Source organism: Triticum urartu, chromosome 7 (genome assembly GCF_003073215.2).
Source record: "Triticum urartu cultivar G1812 chromosome 7, Tu2.1, whole genome shotgun sequence".
Taxonomy (NCBI): Eukaryota; Viridiplantae; Streptophyta; class Magnoliopsida; order Poales; family Poaceae; genus Triticum; species Triticum urartu.
The window spans coordinates 559,497,530-559,509,514 of record NC_053028.1 but is presented as its reverse complement, the minus strand read 5'-3'; positions in this window follow the sequence as shown (position 1 = coordinate 559,509,514).

The window sequence follows — 11,985 nt, the reverse complement described above, 5'->3', positions numbered from 1 at the left end:
GAAACAGTACATCATTACTGGGCCAGATTCCTCCTTGCGATGAACAAGGTTAAGGACTGTCGCGAGGAAGACACAATCTTATTTTTCTGCAATAATTGCACGGACAAGGGAATCCTTAACGCCATAAATCGCCGTGAGATAACACGCTTCGCTGACTTGGCGTCCATAGTACGAAAGTACTGTGCGATGGAAAGTGCCTGGAAAACCGAAACAAACTTTTGGGATAATCCGGCCTTGAACACAAACCCAGTACGAAATAAAAGGGTGCATTATCACAATACACCTGGGTTAACTACCTAAAAGCAAAAACCCTCTACAGGGCAAGGGACCGTACTGGAGGGATGGCTCAACGGACCCTGCAAAATTCATAGCACGACGGATATAATACCAACGCACAGCCTTAGAGCATGTTGGATACTCCGGCAGGTGGCAAAAAGTGGTGAGGATCTTCTTATCCCACATACCACAGAGCACCATCCAGTGGATAACAATACGGTGTTAACAGTGTTCGAGACCTTTGCGTCAAATAATAGGCGCAAGTGAACACTCCGCAGCATGGCCGAAATCGGCCATGTAGCAGCAACAAATCCATGGAGTGACACGACTATTACCTTCAATGCCAGTGATGAACCCAAATTCCGAACAGCCCGAGCACCAGCCGCACTGGTCCTCAGTCCAATTGTGGACGTCTTTCGACTCACCAAAGTACTCATGGACGGCGGCAGCGGACTAAACCTCATCTATGAGGAAACCCTTCAAAAGATGGAAATAGACGGGAACCGCATCGAGCAAAGTAGCACAACCTTCAGAGGAATTATCCCCAGTCGGGAAGCACGCTGTGCTGGGAAAATCACACTAGATGTGGTATTCGGCACGCCGTACAATTACAGGTCTGAAGAAATTACATTCCAAGTGGCCCCGTTCAGCAGTGGCTATCACGCTCTTTTAGGACGGGAGGCGTTCACAATCTCCCAAGCCGTACCCCATTATGGGTACATGAAGCTTAAAATGCCCGGACCCAATGGAATCATCACTCTCGCCAGTGATCCGGACACAACACTCCGCACCGAAAACAAAACAGTGGCATTGGCCCTCGAGGCATTATCCGAAGCCCTCTCGGCCGAGGAGTTAACCACGCTACGCTCCACAGTGGACAGGGACGATGTGATACTCGACAAGAGATCGAAGTCCACCTCTTTTAAACCAGCGGATGAAATAGTCAAATTCCAAGTCCACCCAACGGACCCTACCAAAACAGCCTCCATCGGGGCAAAGTTAAACCCCGCTGTGGACGCCGCACTACGAGAGTTCCTGCACGAGAATTGGGACATATTCGCCTGGCATCCTTCAGACATGCCAGGAATCCCATGCAGGCTGGCCGAGCATAGCCTCAATATCCTAAAGGGATTCAAGCCGGTCAAGCAAGCTCTTCGGCGTTTCTCCGAACCTAAGAGACATGCCATGGGAGAAGAACTAGCCAAGTTATTGGAGGCCGGATTCATCAGAGAAATAAAACATCCGGACAGGCTAGCAAACCTGGTGATGGTACCAAAGAAGGACAAATCCTGGCGCCTTTGCGTCGATTTCAAAGACCTCAATAAAGCTTGCCCAAAGGATCCCTTCCCCCTCCCACGCATCGATCAAATCATTGACGCTACCGCAGGATACGAGTCATTGTGTTTCCTCGACGCATACTCCGGTTACCACCAAATCAAGATGGCGGAGTCCGACCAAGCCGCAACGGCATTCATCACACCATACGGTCCCTTCTGTTTCAACACAATGCCTTTTGGGCTCAAAAACGTCGGTGCAACATATCAGCGCATGATTCAGACATGCCTGGAGAAACAAATTGGCAAAACAGTAGAGGCATACGTAGACGATGTGGTCGTTAAAACCAAACACGTCGACTCATTGATAGATGACTTGAGGCTCACATTCGACAACCTCCGAACATATGACATCAAGCTCAATCCGGAAAAATGCGTTTTTGGCGTACCAGCCGGAAAGCTCCTAGGATTCATTGTCTCCAGTAGAGGTATTGAAGCTAATCCGGCCAAAATCCGAGCGTTGTCACAGTTGGCTACCCCAACAGACCTCAAACAAATCCAGAAGCTAACTGGATGCGTGGCGGCTCTAAGCCGCTTTATCTCCCGCTTGGGAGAAAGGGCTTTACCCCTTTATCGCCTCCTTCGGCACACTGAACACTTTGAGTGGACGGATGCGGCCACAGCCGGATTGGAAGAAATAAAGGCCATTCTGGCAACCAACCCGATCCTGGCCGCGCCAAACATCGGCGAACCAATGCTGTTGTACATTGCGGCAACTCATCAAGTTGTAAGTTTGCTGCTCGTTGTCAAACGGGAAGCGGACGGACACAAATTCCCTCTTCAAAAACCGGTATGCTATGTATCCACTGTCCTCACTCCATGCAAATCACGGTACCCGCATTACGAAAAAATAGCATATGCGGTATTCATGGCATCGCGGAAACTGCGACACTACTTTCAAGAGTGTTCGATTACAGTAGCCTCGGAAGTGCCACTTAATGACATTATCAACAACCGCGACGCTTCAGGCCGGATTGCCAAATGGGCCATTGAGCTCCTCCCATTCGACATTGTTGGGTTTCGTAGTAATTTCAAAAAATTTCCTACGCACACGCAAGATCATGTGATGCATAGCAACGAGAGGGGAGAGTGTTGTCTACGTACCCAACGCAGACCGACTGCGGAAGCGCTGATACAACGTAGAGGAAGTAGTCGTACGTCTTCACGATCCAACCGATCAAGCACCGAAACTACGGCACCTCCGAGTTCGAGCACACGTTCAGCTCGATGACGATCCCCGGACTCCGATCCAGGAAAGTGTCGGGGAAGAGTACCGTCAGCACGACGGCGTGGTGACGATCTTGATGTACTACAGCAGCAGGGCTTCGCCTAAACTCCGCTACAGTATTATCGAGGACTATGGTGGCAGGGGGCACCGCACACGGCTAAGGAATAGATCACGTGGATCAACTTGTGTGTTCTAGGGTGCCTCTACCTCAGTATATAAAGGACCAAAGGGGGGTGGCTGGCCGGCCACAAGGGGCGCGCCAGGAGAGTCTTACTCCCTCCGGGAGTAGGATTCCCCCCCCAATCCTAGTTGGAATAGGATTCCTCGGGGGGGGGGAAGAGAGAGAGGGGGCCGGCCACCTCTCCTAGTCCTAATAGGACTAGGGGAAGGGGGGGAGGCGCGCGGCCACCTTGGGCTGCCCCTTTCTCCTTTCCACTAAGGCCCACTAAGGCCCATATGGTTCCCGGGGGGTTCCGGTAACCTCCCGGTACTCCGGTAAAATCCCGATTTCACCCGGAACACTTCCGATATCCAAACATAGGCTTCCAATATATCAATCTTTATGTCTCGACCATTTCGAGACTCCTCGTCATGTCCGTGATCACATCCGGGACTCCGAACAACCTTCGGTACATCAAAATGCATAAACTCATAATATAACTGTCATCGTAACCTTAAGCGTGCGGACCCTACGGGTTCGAGAACAATGTAGACATGACCGAGACACGTCTTCGGTCAATAACCAATAGCGGGACCTGGATGCCCATATTGGCTCCTACATATTCTACGAAGATCTTTATCGGTCAGACCGCATAACAACATACGTTGTTCCCTTTGTCATCGGTATGTTACTTTCCCGAGATTCAATCGTCGGTATTCTAGTACCTAGTTCAATCTCGTTACCGGCAAGTCTCTTTACTCGTTCTGTAATACATCATCCCGCAACTAACTCATTTAGTTGCAATGCTTGCAAGGCTTAAGTGATGTGCATTACCGAGAGGGCCCAGAGATACCTCTCCGACAATCGGAGTGACAAAACCTAATCTCGAAATACGCCAACCCAACATCTACCTTTGGAGACACCTGTAATGCTCCTTTATAATCACCGAGTTACGTTGTGACGTTTGGTAGCACCCAAAGTGTTCCTCCGGCAAAAGGGAGTTGCATAATCTCATAGTTATAGGAACATGTAGAAGTCATGAAGAAAGCAATAGCAACATACTAAACGATCGGGTGCTAAGCTAATGGAATGGGTCATGTCAATCAAATCATTCAACTAATGATGTGACCTCGTTAATCAAATAACAACTCATTGTTCATGGTTAGGAAACATAACCATCTTTGATTAACGAGCTAGTCAAGTAGAGGCATACTAGTGACACTTTGTTTGTCTATGTATTCACACATGTATTATGTTTCCGGTTAATACAATTCTAGCATGAATAACAAACATTTATCATGATTATAAGGAAATAAATAATAACTTTATTATTGCCTCTAGGGCATATTTCCTTCAGTGTCCCACTTGCACTAGAGTCAATAATCTAGATTACACTGTAATGATTCTAACACCCATGGAGCCTTAGTGCTGATCATGTTTTGCTCGTGGAAGAGGCTTAGTCAATGGGTCTGCAACATTCAGATCCGTATGTATCTTGCAAATCTCTATGTCTCCCACCTGGACTAGATCCCGGATGGAATTGAAGTGTCTCTTGATGTGCTTGGTCCTCTTGTGAAATCTGGATTCCTTTGCCAAGGCAATTGCACCAGTATTGTCACAAAAGATTTTCATTGGACCCGATGCACTAGGTATGACACCTAGATCGGATATGAACTCCTTCATCCAGACTCCTTCGTTTGCTGCTTCTGAAGCAGCTATGTACTCCGCTTCACATGTAGATCCCGCTACGACGCTTTGTTTAGAACTGCACCAACTGACAGCTCCACCGTTTAATGTAAACACGTATCCGGTTTGCGATTTAGAATCGTCCGGATCAGTGTCAAAGCTTGCATCAACGTAACCTTTTACGACGAGCTCTTTGTCACCTCCATATACGAGAAGCATATCCTTAGTCCTTTTCAGGTATTTCAGGATGTTCTTGACCGCTGTCCAGTGATCCACTCCTGGATTACTTTGGTACCTCCCTGCTAGACTTATAGCAAGGCACACATCAGGTCTGGTACACAGCATTGCATACATGATAGATCCTATTGCTGATGCATAGGGAACATCTTTCATATTCTCTCTATCTTCTGCAGTGGTCGGGCATTGAGTCTTACTCAATTTCACACCTTGTAACACAGGCAAGAATCTTTTCTTTGCTTGATCCATTTTGAACTTCTTCAAAATTTTGTCAAGGTATGTTGTTTGTGAAAGTCTAATTAAGCGTTTTGATCTATCTCTATAGATCTTAATACCTAATATGTAAGCAGCTTCACCGAGGTCTTTCATTGAAAAACTCTTATTCAAGTATCCTTTTATGCTATCCAGAAATTCTATATCATTTCCAATCAACAATATGTCATCCACATATAATATCAGAAATGCTACAGAGCTCCCACTCACTTTCTTGTAAATACAGGCTTCTCCAAAAGTCTGTATAAAACCAAATGCTTTGATCACACTATCAAAACGTTTATTCCAACTCCGAGAGGCTTGCACCAGTCCATAAATGGGTCACTGGAGCTTGCACACTTTGTTAGCTCCCTTTGGATCGACAAAACCTTTTGGTTGCATCATATACAACTCTTCTTCTAGAAATCCATTCAGGAATGCAGTTTTGACATCCATCTGCCAAATTTCATAATCATAAAATGCGGCAATTGCTAATATGATTCGGACAGACTTAAGCATCGCTACAGGTGAGAAGGTCTCATCGTAGTCAATCCCTTGAACTTGCCGAAAACCTTTTGCGACAAGTCGAGCTTTGTAGACAGTGATATTACCGTCAGCGTCAGTCTTCTTCTTGAAGATCCATTTATTCTCAATTGCTTGCCGATCATCGGGCAAGTCAACCAAAGTCCACACTTTGTTCTCATACATGGATCCCATCTCAGATTTCATGGCTTCAAGCCACTTTGCGGAATCTGGGCTCGCCATCGCTTCTTCATAGTTCGTAGGTTCATCATGATCTAATAACATGACTTCCAGAATAGGATTACCGTACCACTCTGGTGCGGATCTTACTCTGGTTGATCTACAAGGTTCAGTAGTATCTTGTTCTGAAGTTTCATGATCATCATCATTAGCTTCCTCACTGACTGGTGTAGGTGTCGCAGAAACAGTTTTCTGTGATGTACTACTTTCCAATAAGGGAGTAGGTACAGTTACCTCGTCAAGTTCTACTTTCCTCCCACTCACTTCTTTCGAGAGAAACTCCTTCTCTAGAAAGTTTCCGAATTTAGCAACAAAAGTCTTGCCTTCGGATCTGTGATAGAAGGTGTATCCAATAGTTTCCTTTGGATATCCTATGAAGACACATTTCTCCGATTTGGGTTCGAGCTTATCAGGTTGAAGCTTTTTAACATAAGCATCGCAGCCCCAAACTTTTAGAAACGACAACTTTGGTTTCTTGCCAAACCACAGTTCATAAGGCCTCGTCTCAACGGATTTTGATGGTGCCCTATTTAACGTGAATGCGGCCGTCTCTAGAGCGTATCCCCAAAACGATAGCGGTAAATCATTAAGAGACATCATAGATCGCACCATATCCAGTAAAGTACGATTACGATGTTCGGACACACCATTACGCTTGAGGTGTTCCGGGTGGCGTGAGTTGCGAAACTATTTCACAATTTTTCAAATGTACACCAAACTCGTAACTCAAATATTCTCCTCCACGATCAGATCGTAGAAACTTTATTTTCTTGTTAGGATGATTTTCAACTTCACTCTGAAATTCTTTGAACCTTTCAAATGTTCCAGACTTATGTTTCATTAAGTAGATATACCCATATCTGCTTAAGTCATCTGTGAAGGTGAGAAAATAACGATATCCGCCACGAGCCTCAATATTCATCGGACCACATACATCTGTATGTATGATTTCCAACAAATCTGTTGCTCTCTCCATAGTACCGGAGAACGGTGTTTTTGTCATCTTGCCTATGAGGCACGGTTCGCAAGTACCAAGTGATTCATAATCAAGTGGTTCCAAAAGTCCATCAGAATGGAGTTTCTTCATGCGCTTTACACCGATATGACCTAAACGGCAGTGCCACAAATAAGTTGCACTATCATTATCATCTCTGCATCTTTTGGCTTCAACATTATGAATATGTGTGTTACTACTATCGAGATCCAACAAGAATAGACCACTCTTCAAGGGTGCATGACCATAAAAGATATTACTCATATAAATAGAACAACCATTATTCTCTGATTTAAATGAATAACCGTCTCGCATCAAACAAGATCCAGATATAATGTTCATGCTTAACGCTGGCACCAAATAACAATTATTTAGGTCTAATACTAATCCCGAAGGTAGATGTAGAGGTAGCGTGCCGACTGCGATCACATCGACTTTGGAACCGTTTCCCACACGCATCGTCACCTCGTCCTTAACCAATCTTCGCTTGATCCATAGTCCCTGTTTCGAGTTGCAAATATTAGCAACAGAACCAGTATCAAATACCCAGGTGCTACTGCGAGCATTAGTAAGGTACACATCAATAACATGTATATCACATATACCTTTGTTCACCTTGCCATCCTTCTTATCCGCCAAATACTTGGGGCAGTTCCGCTTCCAGTGACCAGTCTGCTTGCAATAGAAGCACTCAGTTTCAGGCTTAGGTCCAGGTTTGGGTTTCTTCTCTTGAGTAGCAACTTGCTTGCCGCTCTTTTTGAAGTTCCCCTTCTTCTTCCCTTTGCCCTTTTTCTTGAAACTAGTGGTCTTGTTGACCATCAACACTTGATGCTCCTTCTTGATTTCTACCTCCGCAGCTTTCAGCATCGCGAAGAGCTCGGGAATAGTCTTGTTTATCCCTTGCATATTATAGTTCATCACGAAGCTCTTGTAGCTTGGTGGCAGTGATTGAAGAATTCTGTCAATGACGCTATCATCTGGAAGATTAACTCCCAATTGAATCAAGTGATTATTATACCCAGACATTTTGAGTATATGCTCACTGACAGAACTGTTCTCCTCCATCTTGCAGCTATAGAACTTATTGGAGACTTCATATCTCTCAATCCGGGCATTTGCTTGAAATATTAACTTCAACTCCTGAAACATCTCATATGCTCCATGACGTTCAAAACGTCGTTGAAGTCCCGATTCTAAGCCGTAAAGCATGGCACACTGAACTATCGAGTAGTCATCAGCTTTGCTCTGCCAGACGTTCATAACATCCGGCGTTGCTCCTGCAGCAGGCCTGGCACCCAGCGGTGCTTCCAGGACGTAATTCTTCTGTGCAGCAATAAGGATAATCCTCAAGTTACGGACCCAGTCCGTGTAATTGCTACCAGCATCTTTCAACTTTGCTTTCTCAAGGAACGCATTAAAATTCAACGGAACAACAGCACGAGCCATCTATCTACAATCAAACATAAACAAGCAAGATACTAATCAGGTACTAAGTTTCATGATAAATTTAAGTTCAGTTAATCAAGTTAATTAAAGAACTCCCACTTAGATAGACATCCCTCTAATCTTCTAAGTGATTACGTGATCCAGATCAACTAAACCATAACCGATCATCATGTGAGATGGAGTAGTTTTCAATGGTGAACATCGTTATGTTGATCATATCTACTATATGATTCACGCTCGACCTTTCGGTCTCCATGTTCCGAGGCCATATCTGTATATGCTTGGTTCGTCAAGTATAACCTGAGTATTCCGCGTGTGCAACTGTTTTGCACCCGTTGTATTTGAACGTAGAACCTATCACACCCGATCATCACGTGGTGTCTCAGCACGAAGAACTTTCGCAACGGTGCATACTCAGGGAGAACACTTCTTGATAATTTAGCGAGAGATCATCTTATAATGCTACCGTCAATCAAAGCAAGATAAGATGCATAAAAGGATAAACATCACATGCAATCAATATAAGTGATATGATATGGCCATCATCATCTTGTGCTTGTGATCTCCATCTCCGAAGCACCGTCGTGACCACCATCGTCACCGGCGTGACACCTTGATCTCCATCGTAGCATCGTTGTCGTCTCGCCAAGCTTATGCTCCCACGACTATCACTACCGCTTAGTAATAAAGTAAAGCATTACATTGCGATTTCATTGCATACAATAAAACGACAACCATAAGGCTCCTGCCAGTTGCCGATAACTCGGTTACAAAACATGATCATCTCATACAATAAAATTCAGCATCATGTCTTGACCATATCACATCACAACATGCCCTGCAAAAACAAGTTAGACGTCCTCTACTTTGTTGTTGCAAGTTTTACGTGGCTGCTACGGGCTTAAGCAAGAACCAATCTCACCTACGCATCAAAACCACAACGATAGTTTGTCAAATAGACTCCATTTTAACCTTCGCAAGGACCGGGCGTAGCCACACTCGGTTCAGCTAAAGTTGGAGAGACAGTCGCCCGCAAGCCACCTGTGTGCAAAGCACGTCGGGGGAACCGGTCTCGCGTAACCGTACGCGTAATGTTGGTCCGGGTCGTCTCATCCAACAATGCCTCCAAACCAAAGTATGACATGCTGGTAGGCAGTATGACTTATATCGCCCACAACTCACTTGTGTTCTACTCGTGCATATAACATCAACATAAATAACCTAGGCTCGGATGCCCACTGTTGGGTTTCGTAGTAATTTCAAAAATTTCCTACGCACACGCAAGATCATGTGATGCCTAGCAACCGAGAGGGGAGAGTGTTGTCTGACGTAACCCAACGCCAGACCGACTGCCGGAAGCGCTGACACAACGTAGAGGAAGTAGTCGTACGTCTTTCACGATCCAACGATCAAGCACCGAAACTACGGCACCTCCGAGTTCGAGCACACGTTCAGCTCGATTGACGATCCCCGGACTCCGATCCAGCAAAGTGTCGGGGAAGAGTACCGTCAGCACGACGGCGTGGTGACGATCTTGATGCACTACAGCAGCAGGGCTTCGCCTAAACTCTGCTACAGTATTATCGAGGACTATGGTGGCTGGGGGCACCGCACACGGCTAAGGAATAGATCACGTGGATCAACTTGTGTTTCTAGGGTGCCTCTGCCTCAGTATATAAAGGACTAGAGGGGGGAGGCTGGCCGGCCAAGGTGTGGCGCGCCAGGAGAGTCCTACTCCCTCTGGGAGTAGGATTCCCCCCCAATCCTAGTTGGAATAGGATTCCGGGAGGGGGAAAAAGAGAGAGAGGGGGCCGGCCACCTCTCCTAGTCCTAATAGGACTAGGGGAAGGGGGGGAGGCGCGCGGCCACCTTGGGCTGCCCCTTTCTCCTTTCCACTAAGGCCCACTAAGGCCCATATGGTTCCCGGGGGGTTCCGGTAACCTCCCGGTACTCCGGTAAAATCCCGATTTCACCCGGAACACTTCCGATATCCAAACATAGGCTTCCAATATATCAATCTTTATGTCTCGACCATTTCGAGACTCCTCGTCATGTCCGTGATCACATCCGGGACTCCGAACAACCTTCGGTACATCAAAATGCATAAACTCATAATATAACTGTCATCGTAACCTTAAGCGTGCGGACCCTACGGGTTCGAGAACAATGTAGACATGACCGAGACACGTCTTCGGTCAATAACCAATAGCGGGACCTGGATGCCCATATTGGCTCCTACATATTCTACGAAGATCTTTATCGGTCAGACCGCATAACAACATACGTTGTTCCCTTTGTCATCGGTATGTTACTTTCCCGAGATTCAATCGTCGGTATTCTAGTACCTAGTTCAATCTCGTTACCGGCAAGTCTCTTTACTCGTTCTGTAATACATCATCCCGCAACTAACTCATTTAGTTGCAATGCTTGCAAGGCTTAAGTGATGTGCATTACCGAGAGGGCCCAGAGATACCTCTCCGACAATCGGAGTGACAAAACCTAATCTCGAAATACGCCAACCCAACATCTACCTTTGGAGACACCTGTAATGCTCCTTTATAATCACCGAGTTACGTTGTGACGTTTGGTAGCACCCAAAGTGTTCCTCCGGCAAAAGGGAGTTGCATAATCTCATAGTTATAGGAACATGTAGAAGTCATGAAGAAAGCAATAGCAACATACTAAACGATCGGGTGCTAAGCTAATGGAATGGGTCATGTCAATCAAATCATTCAACTAATGATGTGACCTCGTTAATCAAATAACAACTCATTGTTCATGGTTAGGAAACATAACCATCTTTGATTAACGAGCTAGTCAAGTAGAGGCATACTAGTGACACTTTGTTTGTCTATGTATTCACACATGTATTATGTTTCCGGTTAATACAATTCTAGCATGAATAATAAACATTTATCATGATTATAAGGAAATAAATAATAACTTTATTATTGCCTCTAGGGCATATTTCCTTCAGACATAACATATAAACCTCGCCGAGCCATTAAATAGCAAGTACTGGCCGACTTCGTCGCCGAATGGACGGAGGCCGAACTCCCTAAAGAGTACGGCGCATACTCCAATTGGATCATGCACTTCGACGGTTCTAAAATGCTGGCCGGTCTAGGGGCTGGCATCGTCCTGACGTCTCCAACCGGAGATACCGTTCGATACATACTGCAAATATTGTATACAGATTCCAACAACGCACCCGCATACGAAGCTCTGTTGCATGGTCTTCGGATGGCAGTCTCCATGGGCATTCAACGCCTAGAGGTGCGTGGGGATTCAAACCTCGCAATATCCCAAATAAACGGAGATTTCGACGCCAATGGTCCAAAAATGGCGGCCTATCGAAATGCCGTCCTAAAAATGTGAGCTCGGTTCGAGGGACTCGAATTTCACCATGTGGCTCGAGAAAACAATCAGGCGGCGGATATCCTCGCCCGCATCAGCGCAAAACGCGACTCGGTCCCCCCAACATATTTCTGGAAAGGCTCTTCAAGCCATCCATAGCATGGGAAGGGGACACCGGTAACAATAGTCCGGACCCAGCCAAAATACCCGATACCGAACTCTCTGACACAATCGGAGGCTCCGCCACCGAAAT